The sequence below is a fragment of the Petaurus breviceps genome, unplaced genomic scaffold, assembly GCF_028583685.1.
Source record: "Petaurus breviceps papuanus isolate PSGF00001 unplaced genomic scaffold, PetGlider_PUasm1.0 91041, whole genome shotgun sequence".
NCBI lineage: Eukaryota > Metazoa > Chordata > Mammalia > Diprotodontia > Petauridae > Petaurus > Petaurus breviceps.
In genome coordinates, this window is record NW_027187400.1 from 22,527,189 (window position 1) to 22,542,416 (window position 15,228).

Sequence of the window (15,228 nt, forward strand, 5' to 3'; positions counted from 1 at the left end):
TTTGCCTGAGGGAAATAACAACTGGGCAAGGCCTGCCCTCTATCCCTATAGGCTGTGCCTGCAGGGACACATGCTGACCCGTGATCACTGGCTGATCCTCTCTTCAGCACCCGGGCTGCCCAGTGCTGGTACCATCTTCCAAAGGCCTGAAATCAAGAGTGGGAGGGCAAAGGGGAATGAAACCCTATCTTTAGTTACTCCTGTTCCTGGCTCCCTGCCCAGCCTCAGGGTCAGGCTGTCCATGCTAAGAAGGGAACAGCTGAGATCCAGCCTCTCCACCCCCACCCCCAAGAGGGCAGCCAGCCAAACCAGGGCAGAACTAGCCCAGAATATCTAGAAAGATGCCTAGGAAAACTGCTCAGAGTGGAGCAGGTCCAGGAAGGGGTGCACTCTCACGCCAGCCATTGCCTTGTCTGGGGATTCGAATGTGGAGGGGGGGAGTGTTGGCAGCTATTTCTGGGACAGTCTTGGGTGGCATCCGAGGAACGAAGTCAGGGCTTGAAAGAAAGGCTGAATTCGCTTAACCACCTTGACAGAAACTAAAGCCTCTCCTTAATATGTGTTGGGGTGAAGCGGGGGCAGCGTTCTGGGGGGGCACAGCCCTAAAGAAATGTAGCTAGGGAGCTCAGGAATGTAGGCCTGCCACAGGCCTAGAAGCACCTACACACCATCGCTGGTCTTGGGGCCATCATCTAGTGATCGTGGGTACCTGAGAGACGGCTCTGTGGTCTTGCAAACACAGGGCCACCTGAAGCTGCAGCCACCGCCTGCGCCATGTCCCCCAACCCCATTCCAGCTGCCGCTGCCTGACCTGTACAAGGACAATGTGAGGTCAGGAGTGGGGGCCCACCTGAGGACAGCGGCCTGCCCCCATCCAAAGACTCTAAGGATCACAGACAAGAAGGTGTGTGCTGGCTGAGAGGATTCTCTGCAAGTGCAAAAGGCCTTGGGCATCCTAACAGAATCTATCCGGTATCTTTAAAGACTGGAATTAGATATGGAAATGTGTTTTGCATGATTGCATTTGTAAAACCTAAATCAAATTGCTTATCTTCTCAAGGAGGAGAAAAGGAAGGAATATGGAAATTTTTTTTTTAATGTTACAAATTATTTTTACATGTAGTTGGGAAAAAATAAAATATTTTTTAGGAAAAAAGACTGGAATTAGGGTTGGTCGGCCTAAAATAAATGACATGCCCTCTGAGCCCCTTCTGCCCCACGAGACTCTATTTCCAGGATCCCCTCCAACAAAGCTCACCAATGTCCGTGCCAGCTGCTCGGATCCCTGGGCATCTATCCAGCACTGCCAGGCTTCTGCCAGTCGCTTTTTCCTTTGCTGGCTATGGAATCTTCGAAGCAATACCTTGTGTCTCCACCTCTGCAGGTACTTCCTCCTGGAGAGAAAGCCTCATGTCAAGGCCCTATGCCTACCTCCAAATGTTGGTTTTGCTTAATTGTTTTTTGTCTCAAAAGGAAGGCTGGATGGAGAGGGAGTATCTCCAGGAAGGGTAGTTGGAAAAAACCAAAACCAAAGGCATCAACAAATCTTTGAAAAATTAAAAAAACAAACCTAAAACAAGGGGCTGAACTAGAGACTTCTCAGGTTCCCTTTAGTTTTAAATTGATAAACTTATGAACAGGGCTCTGGTCCTAGACCTGCTACAACCACCTGCCATTTTGATATATATGTTTCCTTCTCCAAGTCTCAGGATGGTGAAGGGTTTATGCCACGTGAAGATGTGTTGAAAGATCTGGGAATGTTTAGTGTTGAGAAGACTCGGGAGGAAGGGAAAGCAATTTTCCAGCTGTTTCAGGGAACAGAGATCAGGCATGTCCTGCTTTCCTCAGTGAGCAATGGGCAGAAGTTGTGAAGAGGTGAAAGTAGGCTGGATGTAAGGGACATTTTCCGGACAATGAGCTCTAGCCAAAAAGGGAATGAATTGTCTTGGGAAGTTGTTCTAGAGCTGGAAGGGACGGTAGAGGCCATACAGTCCAGACTCGTCATGATACAGATGAAAAGAGTGACACCCAGGGAGGTTAAGAGACTGGCCCAAGGTCTCACAGTGAATAATCAAAGGTAGAAAAGAGAAGCTGAAACAGTTACATTACTAGATTGGATGCAAGGGATAGAGGAGATAGAAATTAAGTACATATTATAACTCTTAAAGTAATTTGCCTGGGGGCGGGGAGGGCAAAGCATTTTCAAACTTGTTATGGAAATATTGCTCTGTGATTGTAAGGTTAGGGTCCATCTGGTATGACCATCCAGAAAAAAAAAATCAGTTTAGAGGAACTTCAAAGTAGTTTTAAACTTCTACTGAAGTTTTGGGGTCAATTATGTATATTGACTAAAATAATTTTTTTGGTCTTTATTAATTTGTTTGTTTCCTTTTAGTTTAACAAGATTCAGTTCCACAATCCCCTGAGTTTCAAATTTTCTCCCCCTTCCTCTTCTCCCTTCCCTCCCCCACCATGGCAGCATGCAATCAAGTATAGGATCTGCAAATATTTTCACTTTAGACATTTGATTAAAACAATTTGCAAATAAACTTGTTTATCCAAACAATAAAAAAGAATCAAAGGTAGAATTTGAACCCAGAACCAGTCCTCTTTTCACTGTACCACAAGGGAGTGGGCTCCCTTCACCCTTTGGCCTTTAGGTGACTGCTTTGTTGTACAGAGGATCCTTCCTTAGGTACAGATTAGCCTAGATGCCTTCTCAAGTTCCTTTCAAGAGTACAATTCTGAGGTTTCTGGGTGACAGGCTGTTCTTACTTCAGCCATGTTTCCTCCAACAATGCTGCCCGCTGGGGGTTTCTGCTCTTGGGGATCTGGATTGTCCTGGAGCTGCCTTCTTCTTCTTGTCTAGTAGACTTCCTAGGCCCCTCCTGGCTGGTCAGCCCCTTGGCCCTGCTTTGCTTTTGGTACAACTGAAGCCAAAGCTGGAAGGAACTACCGTGGAGAGGCAAGCACGGGAAAGAAAGTAGCACAAAGCTCAGCTTTGGGCCACCTGGGAAGAGAAGGTAAACATAGGACAAGAATCAAGGGCAAAGCACCCAGTGATCAACCCTTGCTTGGCTCCAACTATAGAAAGTGCAGTGGGAAGACCTATAAGAAGAATTCATGACTCTACTGACTTCCAGTGAATAGGGTTCATTTAATTAAATAACAGAGAGATAACCAGAGATCATGGCATAAGACTGGCTGGAAAACTGGGGGATAGTTTGCCCAGTCCAAGCAGATTTAGGGACACCAAGATAATTTCCTCAATTATTTGAATCATCCCTCTTCTTTTGTCCTGCTTGTCCCTAGAGGGTGAGACTAGGAAAGGTGGTGGAAGTTGCAGAGAAACAGCCAAACCAATCAAAACCTGAAACTTTGGATCTGGAATGAGAGGCTGTGGGTTTGAATCTTGTCTCTTCCATTTACTACCTGCTTAGCTTTGAGCAAGCTCCCCTGGGCCTGAGTTTCCTCATCTGCAACATGAGGGGGCTGGGCTCGATGACCTCCAAGGCCCCTTTCAGCTCTGAGTCTATGAACCTGGGGAGGTAACTTACCTAGTTCTTCCTCACTGGAGGTGGCTGGGCAGAGAAGGCCCTGAGGTCCTACACAAGCCTCTCTGGATAATTCATAAAGTGGGGAAGCTCTTTCTGGTTGCTTAGAGGCAGCTGATGACACAGTGGGCAGGGTCTGGAGTCAGGAGGACCTGAGTTCAAATGTGACTTTGGGCATGTAACTAGCTGTGTGATCCTAGGAAAGTCACTTAACCTCTGTTTGCCTCAGTTTCCTCAACTGTAAAATGGGAATAATAATAGTTCCTCTTCCCTCTACCCCCAATTGTTGTGAAGATCAATTGAGATTATAATTGTAAAGTGCTTAGCACAGAGCCTGGTATGTAGTAAGTACTACATAAATGTTAGCTATTATTATTGGCTGTGTGACCCTGGGAAAATCATTTATCATCTGTCTGCCTCAGTTTCCTTGACTGTAAAGTGAGGATGATAACAGCACCTGCCTTCTAGAGTTGTTGCAAAGATCAAATGAGATGCCCAGCACAGGGCCTGGCATGTGATAGCTACTTAATAAGAGTGTTCCCTTCCTCTTCCAGGGAGAATCAAAAACGGCCCCATTAGCCAGAGCAGCCCTCCTTACCCAGAGACACTGACTTCTTCCTCTGCCCAGTGGGGCTGGGGGGCTTCCTCTTGGCCTGGACCAGGGCTGTGGCCCTTGTCCAGTAGCTGCTGGCCTGAGAGAAAGCAGAGAAGGAGGGGAAAATCTTAACTCTGAGGCAGCCTTCGAGCGCAGGCCAGGGAGCAGCGTTAAGGGGGTGTATGCCAGCCTGGCTGGATGCACCCACCAGCTTGCACACCATCCACTATATGTGTGTAATGGTGAGTAAGGGAGTGACACAGTCCAGTGGGTTTCCTCAGACATTTTCTTGGCCTTTTCTCTGGGTCTCAGTTTCCTCCTCTGTAGAATGAGGGAGAACCCGATCTTCCAGCTCTAAATCGATGACCTCAGGGTCAGATCAAACCATGTCTAATCTGGCCCCAAAGTTTACACAGTGGAGATGGTTCAAATTTCATCATCCACATCTCCACTCTGCTCCTCTTTGGGGCACCAAAGGAAGCCTGGCAAAGAGCCCAGGGATGGTCTGAGGCAACCTTCCTTCGCCTCCCTGCCAACGCTATGGTGAGAGGCTCCTAAATCCCAGGTGCTTCTATTTTTTGTGCCTGGGGGTGGAGGGTGAGGTATTGGTGATTTGCTACTGTCAGGGTGGTAAACCCTGGGTTCTAGGCCCAAACTCTAATTCTAATGGAGACAGTATTTAAATACTTTAAATACCTTAAATGAAATTTAAATACTTTAAATATTTTAATCATGAATTATTAAAATAATTATTATTTTATGTTCAATTTATTTAATTAATAAGACTTTAAATTAAATTTAAGTTTAAAACTGAGAAAGTATTTCAAAATATTTCCCGATTTAATATTAACTTAGTTAATAAAGCACTTAGCATAGTAGGTACTATGTAAATATTAGCTGTGTGACTTCCTTAGTAGGACACAATATGATGCAACAGAAAGAGTACTTGACTGGGTTTAAATCCCAGGCTCTGCCACCTGTTACCTTGGGCAAGTCACTCAACTCTCTAGGTCTCATTCTCCTCCAATATAAACTGAGGGGGTTGGATTAGAAAAGCTCAGGGATACCTTCCATCCCAAGATGCGGGATCCTATAATCCCTTCGAGCTTCCATTTTCCCACCTGTAAAATGGACATAAGTACTCTTCCTTCCTCGTTTGTGTGTGGAACACTGAATACACTGTGATGGTCAGTCAGTGTGTTGGTCATTTGAGTAGATTTGCTTTTCCTCTTTTCTTTCTCAGTCTCATTTAGAAGGGGTAGTGTTCTGGCTTGGAGGGGCGATAGATTCAGAAATTAAGGTGATATGAAGGCAAGATGTTCCGATAAAAACAAACAAAAAAGCTGTTCTGCAAACAGAACATAAATACATTGAAATATAGGAAAACACAATGATGGTATCCAGTTTTGCTGGCGGCTCATGCATGAATTTTCCAGGTAAATGAACTTAACTTTTTAAATGCCAAGCTTTCTTTTAACTCTTTTGAATAGAAATCTTTCTAAAATACATTTCACTTTCCAAACCTTTCCCACATTTCAGAGTTGGAGGTGAACTTAAGATATGATCTAGTCTAGCCCTTTCATTGACAGATGAGGAAACTGAGGCCCAAGGAGGGGATGTGTGTATGACATAACTTGTCTAAGGTTGTATAAGAGTGGCCAAAGTGGGATTAGAACTCCCACCTTTAGCTTCCAAATCTAGCACCTTTCCCACTTGGCAGTCTCCTGTGATGTCAAAGGCTAAGGAATACAGGCCAATGGCCCTACCCACAATCCTGGATGCTGAAGGCCCTGCCTGACCCCCTCCACCCTAGCCTTACCTGCTTCCCAAGAGCATTGGGATCTGCACACAGGATGTGGTACCCTCTGATGGCCAGTATCCAGGGGTGCATGGCATCGGTCTGGGGCCTGGGGCCGACAGAGGTGCCCTCCTCTTTCTTGGTCAGCTGATGCCTCGGCCTCTCTTTGGGCAGCGCTGTGTTCAAATGGGCCCAGGGAGGCCTCAGGAGGCAGTGCTGCCTGGCATGGTAGATCTGACTCACAGCTGTCCTCCAGTCCTGGCCCTGGGGGTTGGTCACCTTGGCTGGATCAGCAAGGGTCCTGGGAAATAAAGGTAGCCTTGGGAGCACATCATTTCCTTTTCTGCCAGCCCCCTAGCCTGATCCTGGAGGTGATACTACCAAGGAGAGGGTACAGTCAAGGCTTGTGCCCAGTTCCCACACTATCCTCCCCTGTTCCTGAGGAAAATTTGGGGAAAGCACTGATGGGAGAACACCATGAGGCCTAAAGGGGGTTATGCAATAGGGGAAGGGCAGGCTTGGACTTTGCCTTGGGTATTACAGGTGATAGCGATGGAGTGATAACATGGGCTGATGCTATGAGTTTAAACCTCAAGGTCTTTGTGGGACCTGAATGCTTTCTTCTCCTGTCCCTACTTCCCATCTGCCTGGACAGCCCATTCACTGTCTCTTCGCCACAGGGCATGAGGATGAGGAATCCAAGGGCAAGGAAAGAACATGATCCCGGTTCGAGTACCTGGACTTTCCCCCCAGTGCCATAGCCAGGCTTTCTGGGGGCTACCTCTGGGTAATCAGGGCTCTCATCTCCCACCCTAAGTCAAATTAGGGACTGAAGGCCTGGGCTTGGGAAGCAGTTGTGATCTAATGGCTAGAGTACTATATACTGAGTCAGGAAGACCTTGGTTCAAATGCATCGTCCCCACATGTGACTGGCCACTCAATTTTGTCATCTGCTGAGTGGGGATAATGCCTATGGAACCCACCTCACAGGGTGGTTATGAAGTTCAAAGGAGATAATGAGTGGAAAACTATCTATGAATTTTAAAGCACTATATGGACACTGGCTGTTATCATTTAGGTGTTCGGCCTCTGGCTGGTGCGAGTGTGGCTGACCTCACACAGCTGGTACCAACGGACCCCCAGCCTGTAGCACCATGCCACCTTCCTCTGGTCTCAGGTCCACCTGCACTCCCTTAAAACCTCTACCCCCTGCCCTCAAAGCAGGATCTGCGATGATGGTGGAAGGCGGCTGCCTACCAGGCTTTGAGGGTCCACTGGCCTAGGCCCACCCCCCTGCCTCGGTAGCAGTGAGGTAGCGTCTCTGCCAAGCCATAAAGGCTGCCCTTAGCTCCTACCTCCTCTGGATGGCTTGAAGGGTCCATAACCTGACCCAGAGATTCAGGGCAGTCAGCACCATGTGATGCCAGGCTTGGAAATGGCTGGAAAACAAGGACAACAGTTTGTCTGAAAAAGATCTGGGGGTTTCAGTGGACTACAAGCTCAAGACAACTCAATAGTCTGACATGGTTGCCCACTTCCTCCCTGCCTCCCCTTCTTCCCCCCAAGACCTCCAAACACTAAAGTGATCTCACAGCTACCTTAATAGCCTTGTAACAGGCAGTGCCTTGGGCTGGAAGCACTACCACAAGACACAAGGTTTGATGGCCTGGGAAGAGATTAAAGGGAATGTACTAGTGGACATGAGGCCACAGCGGAGCACACAGAGATTCTGAAGGTCCAAAGAGGGGCCTTATTGGTACCAGGCCAGCACAGATACCCCTGCCACCATGGCAGCCTGGTGATTATAAATCCAGTGACCTCGAGGGCAGAGGAAACCAGGGTGGCTTGATCCCATCCATTCCTTCTCTTCTGTTATAACTCCCTGTGGGGTGCTCCAGCCCCATGCTTCTTCAGCACCCCTCTCCCACCTCCCAGGGAACTGTGTACTTCCAGCCCAGGCCTAGAGTCCAGCATGAGGAAGGGAGGTGACAGTCCCAATGTATTCTGCCCTGGTGAGACCATGAGGGGGCACTTCAGTCACAGAACTACAGAATGTTGGAGCTGCAAGAAGCCTGTGAACCCACCCAGGCCAGCCCAGACCCAGACACCATACCCAACGAGTGGTCAACCGACCACATAGCTTGATGACCCCTAGAGATGGGGAACTCACTACCTGCCTAAGCAGACCCTTTACTCCACTTTGGGACAGTTTTGATAAATAGGAAGTTTCTTTTTATACTCAACTAAAATCTCAGCAACTTCCACCAAGCAGAGTAAAGTTAATACTCTTCCACACAACAGCCCTTCAGATACTTTATGACAGCCAAAATACCCCTCCTCCCCAAATCTTCTCTTGACCAAACATCTCTCCTTCTTTATATGGCATGGTCTAATGCCCTTTACTGCCGTGGTCACCCTCCTCTGGACACTCTCCAGCTTATCAATGTCCTTCCTTTTAAAATGGTTAAAGTGGAGTAGTTTCAGAAAAACCTGGGAAGTCTCATATGAACTGATGCAAAGTGAAGTGAGCAGAACCAGAACGTTGTATACAGTGACGGCAATATTGTAATGCTGAGTGACTGTGAAAGACTTAGCTACTCTGAACAATACAATTCCAAAAGGACTCATGACTAAAAACGCTATCCATCTCCAGAGGGAGAACTGATAAACTTCGAATGCTGTTTAAAGCATAATTTTTTCTCCTTCCTTCTTTTCCTCCCTCCCTCCCTTCCTCCCTCTTTCTTTCTCTCTCTTTTCTTTTCTTTCCTTACTTTCTGCCTTCCTCTTTCTTTCCAACATGGCTAATATGGAAATGTTTTGCATGACTTCACAAGTATAATTGATATCATATTGCTTGCCTTCTCAATGGGTGGGGAAAGGGCTAGAGGCAGGGAGAGAATTTGGAACTCAATTTAAAAAAAATGAATGTTAAAATAAAGAAAGTGTGATTATTTTTAAACTTACAAATAAAGCATAATAAATTAGAACTGACCCCAGTTCTGCAGATGTGAGCTGAGCCCCTAGTCTCTCCCTTGGGATCCAGTCCTATATCACCAGCTATGGGACCCATAGGGATGTTTCCAACTGGGTTTCCCATTGGCATCTCAAACTCGACGATATAAAATAGAACTCATTATCCTTCCCCCCAAACCAACAAATAGTTACTAAGCACCACCCCCCTACTATGTGTCTTTGCCTAACATTCTTACTTTTTCTGTCCAGGGTCCCACCATCCTTATAGTGACTCAGGGTGTTAACTGAAGAATGACCCCCCTGCCCCCCACCAAGTGAATATTCAACCAGTTGCATTCAGGTCAGCTCCACCTTCTCAGAATCTCTCACGTTTCACAGCCATCGCTTTCTATCCACTTATATTACAACCACCAGGAAGCTCCAGAGACTGGTAGCTTCAAGGGTCTCTAGGCTTTTTTATTTTTAACTGGCCCTATGTCCTTTGACCCAGAGTCACTGACCTCCTGGCTGTTCCTCACACAGGATATTCCATCTCCCAATTCTTGGCATTTTCCAGTCACTGTCTTTCATGCCTGGAATGCTCTCTCTTCCCCTCCCTCTCCTGGCTTCCTCCAGGTCCCAGCTAAAATCTCACCTTCTATACCTTCCTGAGTCCCCTGAATTCTAGTGCCTTCTTTCTGATTTATTTCCATTTTCTCCTGCCGATAGCTTCTTTGTGCATAGCTGTTTGCATGGTGCCTCCCCCAGTGGACACTGATCTCTCTCAGAGCAAGAAATGTCTTTTGTCAGCACCAGCCCTGGAGTCAGGAGGACCCGAGTTCAAATCTGGCCTCAGACACTTAACACTTACTAGTCATGTGACCTTGGGCAAGTCACTTAACCCCAACTGCCCTCCAAAAAGCAAAAGAAAAAAAGTTAAGAAATGTCTTTTATCTTTCTTTGTATCCCCGGCACTTAGCACAGTATCTGGAAAAAAAGTTGGTGCCTAATAAATGCTTATTGATCGACTGATTATAGGGAGCTCCCAGTGAGGAACTTGCTCCACCAAGGCAGACCCCCACCTGCTCTGCAGTCTTCGATAATTGGGTGTCTCACCAAGAAGAGAAGGGACTTACCCCAGGGGCACACTGCCAGGATGTATCAGAGGGGACTCAGAGCCTAGTTCTTCTCCACTTTGAGGCCAGCTCTCTCTCCACTGTGCCATGCTGGTATACAAAAGGTATTTAATAAGTGCAGAAGCCTAGACACCATGCTAATCTTACTGTGGCCTAAGATACCATTGACTTTTGGGGGGCTAGAGAACATGAACATTTCTATCCTCTGTTAAACTTTGCAAAGGGCTTTATATATATATTAGCTCATTTGATCCTCATAACAACCCTGAAAAGTTGGTGCTATTATTATCCCCATTTTACAGATGGGGAAAACTGAGCTTTAGATAAATTCAGTGACTTGTCCAGCTAGTATGTGAGGCAAGATTTGAACTCAGGTCTTTGGGACTCTCCATCCACTGGGTTGAGCTGCCTCTTAATTCACAAACATAAATCTTGGAATCCACTAAGAACATCCCAGATCTTTGTCATAAAAACCCAATCTTGACTAGTGAAGTTGGTTTTTTGTTTTACTCAAGGGTATCCCTGCCCAAGGTACCCACATCTCCTGGCAGGAGGTGGCATTTCTCTGCATGGATGCCTTCCGAGGCCATCCCCCACATGCTCTCCTCTTCAGGATGTAGGGTCCATGTTGAGTCCACTGGTGACCCAGCTCCTGGAGGGTCTCTTGTCCTGAAGGAAAGACTCTTGGATCTAGGGGTGCAGAATCCAGCCTAGGGCTCCCTCCTGGAACAAGCCCAGAACTGGATTTCCTGAAATGGGAGATCCCTGGGTCACAGGGTCCTGTTCCCAGAAAGCTAGTGACCTTTGCTGGAAGGCAGGAGCAGAAGGTGCTCCAGGGTGGTGCCGGCTTCAAAGGGCATTTGGGGGTTGGAGCGGTCCTTCCCTGTTTGTCTGAGTATCCCCCAAACCTCATCCTACCCCCTACTCCTTTTCCCCCACATTTCTTTAGACTCCCTAGATGAGTCAAATAGCTATCCTCAAAGGCCTAGAGGATTCAGAGCTGCCACCAGTCTATAGCCTTCATTTTTTCCCCTAAAGATGAAGAATCCGAGGACTAGAGACTTGTCCAAGGTCTCTCAGGAAAAGAGCAGCAAAGTCAGCATTTGAACCCAGGTCCTTTGACACCAATTCCACTATACTTTCTATTGCATCTTTTTTTTAATTTATTTTTTGCCTTTTGGAGGGCAACTGGGGTTAAGTGACTTGCCCAAGGTCACACGGCTAGTTTTGTGTGTGTGTGTGTGTGTGTGTGTGTGTGTGTGTTAAGTGTCTGAGGCTGGAACCCAACTCGGGTCCTCCTGACTCCGGTGCCGGCACTTTACTCCCTGCGCCACCTAGATGCCCCATTTCTATTGCATCTTGAAGCCTCCCTTCCCCCCATCACCTTTCACCACACTCTTCACTTCTTCCCACTGTTCTCCATCATCCCCTTCTCCTGAAGTCTGCCCCACACCCTCCTTCTCTATCCAGCCTTCTCCCACTGGTCCTACTAGGGTCGCATGACTCTATTATCCTCTTCCACGCCCTCCAGAGCCTCTGTTTCCTGGTTTTCATGATTATTTTACGATATTCACTTTACTATGTATTATGTTAAATATGCTGTATTTACTCTACTTCTCCTTGTGCATGATGTGGTGGGGAAGGGGGGGGTTGCCTATCTCACCTTTCACCCAGAACACCTAAGGACAGGGATTGTGTCTCCCACTTTGGAGTGGGAGTGCCCTGGGGACAAGAGCTCTCAGACTGGGAGCTCCCTGAGGACAGAGGTTTTGTTTCCCCCCTCCCCACACCCCAATCAGACTGGGGACCACCTTGAGGCCAGGGATTGTATTTCTTTTCTGAGAGGGGACTCCCTGAGGGTAGACTTTTCCCCCTCAGAGCAGAGATTCTTTGAGCTTACAAACTGTGTCCCCCCCCAGCCTCCTATAGATTAGGGGTCCCTCAGGGTGAGGCCATGCCAGTTTCCCCTCTTATCTGAATGCCCACTCCCCATGGATCTCATACGGAGTCCTAGGCTCCATAGACTGAGGGGCCCCAGAGTGAAAGCTCTTGGACCAACAGCTGCTTCTACCTCCCCAGGATACATGAGCCCCGACTCACTCTGCCAGGAGGTATGACAATCGTGGAGGGCTCCTTGGGCCAGTACCCAGACTCGCTGCTGGCAGACCAGCTCCCACCAGACCCCTTGGGCTGCTGCCCATAGGTCCCAGCTGCAGATCACACTGAGAGGGAGAGGAGAGGGGGTGTGTCTATTCCAAAGACCCACCACTGATATTCCTTGGGAGCAGGAGCTTTCAAGTTGAAAAAGAAGGGACTTTATGATGACCAAGTCAAAGAGAAGCAGGACCATAGGACGGAGAGCTAGAGAAGAGCTCAGAAACCACCTAGTCCAATCTCCTCATTTTACACATATGGAAATTGAGGCACAGGGAAGTAAGGTGATTTGCCCAAGATCACAGTAAATGGCAGAGCAGAGATTGGAGACCAGGCTCTTTGCCAATAAATCCACTGATCTTTCTATAATCCCACAAAGAACCAGAGAGGCCTGTTATTCAAGGTAGGGTAGTGGGGATGAAACTCAAGCCTCCAGACCCTAGTTTTGGGCTCAGCCCTTATCTATAAAATATTTAACAAAAAAAGTCCTTCCCGTAGTGTGCCTTCTCACCCCCTCCCCCATTCAGTGTAGAGCAGGGGGCAGGGGGTTGGGGAAGATATACTAGCAGAACCAAGACAGAATAGTAAAGCAGGAACTCGCCTGAGCTCTCCCAAATTCCCCTCCCGAATTCTGGAGGGACAGCAGCCACAAAAGGATGGGGTGAAACAATTTTCCCAGCCCAAGACAACCTAGAAGGTTGACAGGAAAGGTCTGTCTCACTGAAGGGAGAGTGGAATGCAGTCCAGAGCAGGTAGCCTGGGCAATTCAGCAGCAGGCTGTAGCCCAGCCAAAGACAGCAGCAAGGTCTTGAGTCCCAGTGAAGCAGCAGGGGACTCCGCTCCAGCAAGCTAGTGCAAGCCTTGGGGACAACTGAATTAGCAGCAGCAACTTCCAGAGCTCTCAGCCCACAGAAAATATGGGGCTGGACAACTGGTCAGAAGAAGATCACAAAAGGGGACACTTGTTGGCATTAGGTGCAGGACTCTGTTGCATTGCCTAGACAGGGATCTGGGTCACAGACCTGGAGAGAGTCCCAGTGTGAGAAGGAGCACTAACGCACTACAGTGTGTGGCCACAGAGGAGGGCGGACCCTGGTCACAGTTCCAGGGCAGAAGAGAGTGCTTGTGGTCACTCACAAGCCGGAGCACAGGCCAGTAGAACAGTGAACACACCTCTCCTTAGATCATACCACCTTGAAAGACCTGAAAAGTTACAGGTCCCCAGAATTAGCTCTGAAAACAGCAGCATGAAGGGGCGGCCAGGTGGCTCAGTGAGTAAGAGCACCGGCTCCAGTGTTGGGATGACCTGGGGATCAAATCCGGGCTCAGATACTCAGCATCACACCCAGAAATAACTGGCCGTGTAACCTTGAGCAAGTTACTTAAGCCCGATTGCTTTAAAAAAAAGAAGAAGAAAACAGCAGCATGAAAAGCCTGAAGCTTAGGACAGTGTCCTCTCCACCTCAGGAGCAAAGTCCAACTTTAAGATAAAGTTAAAAGTCAAGATATGGACTGGGAAAATGAGGAAAACACACCAAAAAAAGAACCTGACCACTGAACATTACTCAGGTGAGAAGGAAAATCAAAACACAAACTCAGAAGAAGACAACAATGTCGCATGGCTATATGCAAAGCCTCAAAGAAAAATGTGAATTAATGTCAGGCCCCAAAAGAACTCCTGGCAGACCTCAAAAAGAATTTTAAAAATCAAATAAGAGAGGTAGAAGAAAATTTGGGAAAAGAAATGAGAGTGATGCAAGAGAATCATGAAAAATGAGTCAACAGCTTGGTATAGGAAGCACAAAAAATGGAAAAAGATATACAAAAACTCACTGAAGAAAACAATTCCTTAAAAATTAAAATTTGGCAAGTAGAAGCTAATGAGTCAGTGGAACATCAAGAAACAATAAAACAAAATCAAAAGAATGAAAAAAATAGAAGAAAATGTGAAATATCTCATGGGATAAACAACTGAGACCAAGGAGAGATAATCTAAGAGTTATTTGGACTATCTGAAAGCCATGATCAAAAAAAAAAACCTAGACATTGTCTTTCAAGAAATAATCAAGGAAAATGACTCTGGTACTGTGACTTTCTGGAATAATATATTCCAAGCCCTCTATTCCTTTAATATAGAAGCCACTAAATCCTATGTAATCCTGATTGCAGCTCCATGATATTTGAATTTTTTCTTCTGGCTGCTTGCAGTATTTTCCCCTTGGCCTGGGAGCTCTGGAATTTGGCCATAATTTTCTTGGGAGTTTTCATTTTGGGATCTCTTTCAGGAGGTTATCAGTGACTTTTTTTTAACAGACAAGAATCACCTCCCCAGTGAAAATGAGCCTAATCATTCAGGGGAAAAATGGATATTCAATGAAATAAAGGACTTTCAAACATTCCTGATGAAAAGACCAGAGCTGGATAAAAAAATCTGATCTTCAAATACAAGACTCAAGAGAAGTGTAAAAAACGGTACACAGGACAGAGAAAACATAAGGGATTCAATAAAGTCTAACTGTTTGCATTCCTACAGGGAAAGAGGATACTTGTAATTCCTAAGAATTTTATCACTATTTGGTCAGTCAGAAGGAGTAGACATAGACAGAGAGTGTGGGGTGACTATGACTGGATGACATAAAAAAATTAAAGGGTGAGAAAGAAGGATGTACTGGGAAAAGAGGGAAGGGAGAGGTAGAATGGGGGTAAATTATGTGACATAAAAGATGTGTGAAAGATTACAGTGGAGGGGAAGGGGGGAGCACGTGAGCCTTACTCTCATTGGAATTGGCTTGAAGAGGGAATAACATACACTCTCAGTTGGGGATAGAAATTTTTTTTCTATATATAGGGAAGTAGGAGGGGAAGGAGATAAGAGAAAGGGGGACTGATAGAAGGGAGTAAGGATTGAGGGAGGTGGTGGTGAGAAGTCTAGTGGAGGAGAGATAAAGGCAAAGAGAGATGGAGAGAGAAGAGAAAGAAGAGAAAGATGGAGACAGAGAGAGGAGAGAGATAAAGACATACAGATGAAGAGGGAAAGAC